Raw genomic sequence first — 7,347 nt, forward strand, 5'->3', positions numbered from 1 at the left:
GGAGATGACAAGTGCCTGGATTAGGACCTGCGCCGCTTCCTGTGTGAGGCAGGGTCGTACTCTGCGGATGTTGTAGAGCATGAACCTACAGGAACGGGCCACCGCCTTGATGTTAGTTGAGAACGACAGGGTGTTGTCCAGGATCACGCCAAGGTTCTTAGCGCTCTGGGGGAGGACACAATGCAGTTGTCAACCGTGGATGGCGAGATCATGGAACGGGCAGTCCTTCCCCGGGAGGAAGAGCAGCTCCGTCTTGCCGAGGTTCAGCTTGAGGTGGTGATCCGTCATCCACACTGATATGTCTGCCAGACATGCAGAGATGCGATTCGCCACCTGGTCATCAGAAGGGGGAAAGGAGAAGATTAATTGTGTGTCGTCTGCATAGCAATGATAGGAGAGACCATGTGAGTTATGACAGAGCCAAGTGACTTGGTGTATAGCGAGAATAGGAGAGGGCCTAGAACAGAGCCCTGGGGGACACCAGTGGTGAGAGCACGTGGTGAGGAGACAGATTCTCGCCACGCCACCTGGTAGGAGCGACCTGTCAGGTAGGACGCAAACCAAGCGTGGGCGCGCGGAGATGCCCAACTCGGAGGGGTAGAGGAGGATCTGATGGTTCACAGTATCAAAGGCAGCCGATAGGTCTAGAAGGATGAGAGCAGAGGAGAGAGAGTTAGCTTTAGCAGTGCCGGAGCGCCTCCGTGATACAGAGAAGAGCAGTCTCAGTTGAATGACTAGTCTTGAAACCTGACTGATTTGGATCAAGAAGGTCATTCTGAGAGAGATAGCGGGAGAGCTGGCCAGGACGGCACGTTCAAGAGTTTTGGAGAGAAAAAGAAAGAAGGGATTACTGTCTGTAGCTGTTGACATCGGAGGGATCGAGTGTAGGTTTTTTCAGAAGGGGTGCAACTCTCGCTCTCTTGAAGACGGAGGGACGTAGCCAGCGGTCAGGGATGAGTTGATTGAGCGAGGTGAGGTTAGGGAGAAGGTCTCCGGAAATGGTCTGGAGAAGAGAGGAGGGGATAGGTCAAGCGGCAGGTTGTTGGGCGGCGGCCGTCACAAGACGCGAGATTTTCATCTGGAGAGAGAGGGAGAAAGAGGTCAGAGCACAGGGTAGGGCAGTGTGAGCAGAACCAGCGGTGTCGTTTGACTTAGCAAACGAGGATCGGATGTCGTCGACCTTCTTTTCAAAATGGTTGACGAAGTCATCTGCAGAGAGGGAGGAGGGGTGGGGGGGGCGGGGAGGATTCAGGAGGGAGGAGAAGGTGGCAAAAGAGCTTCCTAGGGTTAGAGGCAGATGCTTGGAATTTAGAGTGGTAGAAAGTGGCTTTAGCAGCAGAGACAGAAGAGGAAAATGTAGAGAGGAGGGAGTGAAAGGATGCCAGGTCCGCAGGGAGGCGAGTTTTCCTCCATTTCCGCTCGGCTGCCCGGAGCCCTGTTCTGTGAGCTCGCAATGAGTCGTCGAGCCACGGAGCGGGGAGGGAGACCGAGCCGGCCTGGAGGATAGGGGACATAGAGAGTCAAAGGATGCAGAAAGGGAGGAGAGGAGGGTTGAGGAGGCAGAATCAGGAGATAGGTTGGAGAAGGTTGAGCAGAGGGAAGAATGATAGGATGGAAGAGGAGAGAGTAGGCGGGGAGAGAGAGCGAAGGTTGGGACGGCGCGATACCATCCGAGTAGGGGGCAGTGTGGAAGTGTTGGATGAGAGCGAGAGGGAAAGGATACAAGGGTAGTGGTCGGAGACTTGAGGGAGTTGCAATGAGGTTAGTGAAAGAACAGCATCTAGTAAAGATGAGGTGAGCGTATTACCTGCCTTGTGAGTAGGGGGAAGGTGAGAGGGTGAGGTCAAAAGAGGAGAGGAGTGGAAAGAAGGAGGCAGATGAGGATGAGTCAAAGGTAGACGTGGGGAGGTTAAAGTCGCCCAGAACTGTGAGAGGTGAGCCGTCCTCAGGAAAGGAGCTTATCAGGCATCAAGCTCATTGATGAACTCTCCGAGGAACCTGCTGAGGCGATAAATGATAAGGATGTTAAGCTTGAAAGGGCTGGTAACTGTGACAGCATGGAATTCAAAGGAGGCGATAGACAGATGGGTAAGGGAGAAAGAGAGAATGACCACTTGGGAGAGATGGGATCCCGGTGCCACCACCCCGCTGACAGAAGCTCTCGGGGTGTGCGAGAACACGTGCGGACGGACGAAGAGAGAGCAGTAGGAGTAGCAGTGTTATCTGTGGTGATCCATGTTTCCGTCAGTGCCAAGAAGTCGAGGACTGAGGGAGGCATAGGCTGAGATGAACTCTGCCTTGTTGGCCGCAGATCGGCAGTTCAGAGGCTACCGGAGACCTGGAACTCCACGTGGGTCGTGCGCGCTGGGACACCAGATTAGGTGGCCGCGGCCACGCGGTGTGGAGCTTTGTATTGTCTGTGCAGAGAGGAGAGAACAGGGATAGACAGACACATAGTGACAGGCTACAGAAGAGGCTACGCTATGCAAAGGAGATTGGAATGACAAGTGGACTACACGTCTCGAATGTTCAGAAGTTAAGCTTACGTAGCAAGAATCTTATTGACTAAAATGATTAAAATGATACAGTACTGCTGAAGTAGGCTAGCTGCAGTGGCTGCGTTGTTGACTTTGAGGCTAGCTGGCAGTGGCTGCGTTTTTGACACTACACTAATCAAGTCGTTCCGTTGAGTGTAATAGTTTCTACAGTGCTGCTATCGGGGCTAGCTGGCTAGCTAGCAGTGTTGATTACGTTACGTTGCGTTAAAAGAACGACAATAGCTGGCTAGCTAACCTAGAAAATCGCTCTAGACTACCAAATTATCTTTGATACAAAGACGGCTATGTAGCTAGCTATGTAGCTAACTACGATCAAACAAATCAAACCGTTGTACTGTAATGAAATGAAATGAAAATGTGATACTACCTGTGGAGCGAAGCAGAAGCGACCGGGTTGTTTGAGTGCGGAAGTTCTATTCGGAGACGTTGCTAGCTGTTGGCTAGCTAGCAGTGTCTCTACGTTAAGGACGACAAATGCTGGCTAGCTAACCTCGGTAAATTAAGATAATCACTCTAAAACTACACACTCTAAACTACACAATTATCTTTGGATACAAGACAGCAAAGACAACTATGTAGCTAGCTAACACTACACTAATCAAGTCGTTCAGTTGAGTGTAATAGTTTCTACAGTGCTGCTATTCGGTAGACGGTGGACGTTTGCTAGCTGGCTAGCTGCTGGGCAGATAGCAGTGTAGACTACGTTAGGACGACGAAATACGATAATTACGCAATTATCTTTGATACAAAGACGGCTTATGTAGCTAGCTAAGAAGAAATTGCTAAGATTAGACAAATCAAACCGTTGTACTATAATGAAATGTAATGAAATGTAATGAAAAGTTATACTACCTGCGGACCGAAGTGCGAATGCGACCGCTCGCTCCAACCCGGATGTCACATTTGCATTGAGCGTGGGAAAAGCGCTCTACAAATTAAATATTATTATAAAAACAGAAAAGTACACATGTAAAAGCTAAATTACATAAAGGAATATTAGTGGCATTATACCCATAATATAAACAAGAGAAAGGAGAATGTAATGTGTTTAAAAAGCCAAAAATAAATAAAAAAATCATTGAAATAAAGCCTCCCCATGTGTGGATGCTATTTCTCAAAAATCTATTACGTTTAAGTAGGGACCGGCACAGAATCCTGGCGTCAATCTTTCCCTCAATCCCTTCACAGCACGTTCGTATTGATAAGTGAGTGTTAATATCCAGTTCTCTCTTTTTAGTTCAGTTTTATACAACTCCTCAACAATTTGAAACATAGTTTTTCTTCTATGGAATGGCGGTAGCTCTTCATGTCCCGTTCTAGTTTTTTTCCCCAGCATGTTGGCGCCAACTTGTGTATAACGTGAGATTAGGAGAGGGACTAAGAGAATATTGAGTTTTGATTGGCTCAAAATAAACTGCTCGTCATGCAGCTTCTGACAGCTGATTTGTAATAGCTGTCAATTTAAACATATCACTAGCAATATGATGATTGGTTACTGGAATCTCACTAGTAACGATAAGTATTCAACATTAGTCAACCTGCGTTACATGTTTAATCAATGTAGGGAGTTAACATGATATCATAAGGGGATTGCTTAGACCACACTTACTGATAAGACTAAGACTAGTTATCTCACGCAATCTGGCAGAGAAGTAGCCTATGTGAGCGCTTTAACAGTAACCTAAACGAACAGTTGAAGTATCCATCACTAATAAATGAATGAACTTCAGAAATAATAGGCTGGTTTATGCTGCGTACAACATGCTTTTATTAGCCTACCAGAATCACCTACAAAAAGAGGATTGTGATAGGCCTTCACTTGAAAGGTAACAGGAAAAAATACATTTAATTACTGAAATAAAATGGAGATAGTAAACTTTCATGATGACACTGTTTAATCTTTAAAGTGTTGGCTAATGTTTTACGGAAACATAAGTAAGCTATACGATTTTCAATCGCACCGATGACAACGATCTTTGAATTTGATAAGGCAAAGAAAAAGTATTGTTTTGAAAGCATCCTGAAATGGAGTACTTCAGAGGGAGAACCTTGCGTAATGGATAGATTTAGAGGACGGGTTGCAAAATAAATCTTTGCATTGCAGGGATCAACTTCCTGTTGCAGTTTTATAGCCTCATGCATTAATAGCAGTAATAATAATAATCATCAATTACTACCTTACTATTCTGCGCAGGCTGACATAGACCGATTAAGCCGTTTCAAACACTTCAAACTACCAGGAGTCAAAAGCCACCTACTGGGCAAAACATGTCTGATTATTTGGACAACAATGTTGTGGGAAGTCGTTTTTATTCGCAGGAAGAAGTTTAACTAATGCCTAATTGTGGGGTCTTTGGTAAACAAAAATATCACAATACATAGCTGTCACGCCCTGACCATAGAGAGCTGTTTATTCTCTATGTTGGTTAGGTTGGGGTGTGATTAAGGGTGAGTTATCTAGGGGAATTATATATCATGTTGGCCTGGTATGGTTCCCAATCAGAGGCAGCTGTTTATCATTGTATGTGATTGGGGATCATATTTAGGTAGCCATTTGCCCATTGTGCTTTGTGGGATCTTGTCTAGGTATAGTTGCCTGCGAGCACTATTTTGAGCTTCAGGTTTCGTTTTTTCGCTTTATTGTTTTTTCCCTTTGAGTTTTCTCTTCCTAATAAAAAGGATGGAAACATACCACGCTGCATCTTGGTCCAGTTATTATGACAATAGTGGCATTTTTAATCAATCAGGGCATTTGATGCCAAGCAGTGATCTTCATGCCTTCTGCCACACCTGGTCTGAAATCACAAAGAAGATTTGTCCCTTTGGGGATTTAGATAATTAATTAGTATTTTAAGGGCTGAAGGTTACAGGTGTGGATTATTTTGGTGATATCACCATTGCGCATGCCCTCGGTGACTAAAACACCAGTCTCAACGTCAACAGTGAAGAGGCGAGTCCGGGATGCTGGCCTTCTAGGCAGAGTTCCTCTGTCCAGTGTCTGTGTTCTTTTGCCCATCTTAATCCTTTCTTTTTATTGGCCAGTCTGAGATATGGCTTTTCCCTTGCAACTCTGCTTAGAAGGCCAGCATCCCGGAGTCGCCTCTTCACTGTTGACGATGAGATTTAATGCTGCCAGTTGAGGACTTGTGAGGCGTCTGTTTCTCAAACTAAACACTCTAATGTACTAGTCCTCTTGCTCAGTTGTACACCGGGGCCTCCCACTCCTCTTTCTATTCTGGTTAGAGCTGTTTGCGCTGTTCTGTGAAGGGAGTAGCACACAGCGTTGTACGAGATCTTCAGTTTCTTGGTAATTTATTTCATGGAATAACTTCACTTCTCAGACCAAGAATAGACTGACGAGTTTCAGAAGAAGGTTCTTTGTTTCTGGCCATTTTGAGCCTGTAATCGAACCCACAAATGCTGATGCTCCAAATACTCAACTAGTCTAAAGAAGGCCAGTTTTATGGCTTCTTTAATCAGAACAACCGTTTTCAGCTGTGCTAACATAATTGCAAAAGGGTTTTCTAATGATCAATTAGCCTTTTAAAATTATAAACTTAGGTTAGCTAACACAGCGTGTCATTGGAACACAGGAGTGATGGTTGCTGATAATGGGCCTCTGTACGCCTATGTAGATATTCCATAAAAAATCTGACATTTCCAGCTACAATAGTCATTTACAACATTAACATTGTCTGCACTGTATTTCTGATCAATTTGACGTTATTTCAATGTACAAAAACGGTGGTTTTCTTTCAAAAACAAGGAAATGTCTAAGTGACCCCAAACTTTTGAACGGTAGTGTATATATATATATATTTTTTTTTAAATAGCATACGGGGCAGCTTCATCTCAATGTATTTTAAAATGTTAGGGTTTTCAAATATATTCCATTCTCTTTTCCCTTGTTTATTATGGCTATATTCCCACTAATATTCCTAAATGTACAGTTGAAGTCGGAAGTTTACATACACCTTAGCCAAATACATTTAAACTCAGTTTTTCACAATTCTTGACATTTAATCCTAGCAAAAAATCCCTGTCTTAGGTCAGTTAGGAACACCACTTTATTTTAAGAATGTGAAATGTCCAAATAAAAGTAGAGAATTATTTATTTCAGTTTTCATTTCTTTCATCACATTCCCAGTGGGTCAGAAGTTTACATACACTCATTGCCTTTAAATTGTTTAACTTTGGTCAAACGTTTCGGGTAGCCTTCCACAAGCTTCCCACAATAAGTTGGGTGAATTTTGGCCCATTCCTCCTGACAGAGCTGGTGTAACGGAGTCAGGTTTGTAGGCTCGCACACGCCTTTTCAGTTCTGCCCACAAATGTTCTATAGGATTGAGGTCAGGGCTTTGTGATGGCCACTTCAATACCTTGACTTTGTTGTCCTTAAGCCATTTTGACACAACTTTGGATGTATGCTTGGGGTCATTGTCCATTTGGAAGACCCATTTGCGACCAAGCTTTAACTTCCTGACTGATGTCTTGAGATGTTGCTTCAATATATGCACATCATTTTCCTACCTCATGATGCCATCTACTTTGTGAAGTGCACCAGTCCCTCCTGCAGAAAAGCACCCCAACAACATGATGTTGCCACCCCCGTGCTTCACGGTTGGGATGGTGTTCTTCAGCTTGCAAGCGTTCCCCTTTTTCCTCCAAACATAGCGATGGTCATTATAGCCAAACAGTTCTATTTTTGTTTCATCAGACCAGAGGACATTTTTCCAAAAAGTATGATCTTTGTCCTCATGTGCAGTTGCAAACCGTAGTCTGGATTTTT

Source organism: Salvelinus sp. IW2-2015, linkage group LG8, assembly GCF_002910315.2.
Source record: "Salvelinus sp. IW2-2015 linkage group LG8, ASM291031v2, whole genome shotgun sequence".
NCBI classification, from domain to species: Eukaryota; Metazoa; Chordata; class Actinopteri; order Salmoniformes; family Salmonidae; genus Salvelinus; species Salvelinus sp. IW2-2015.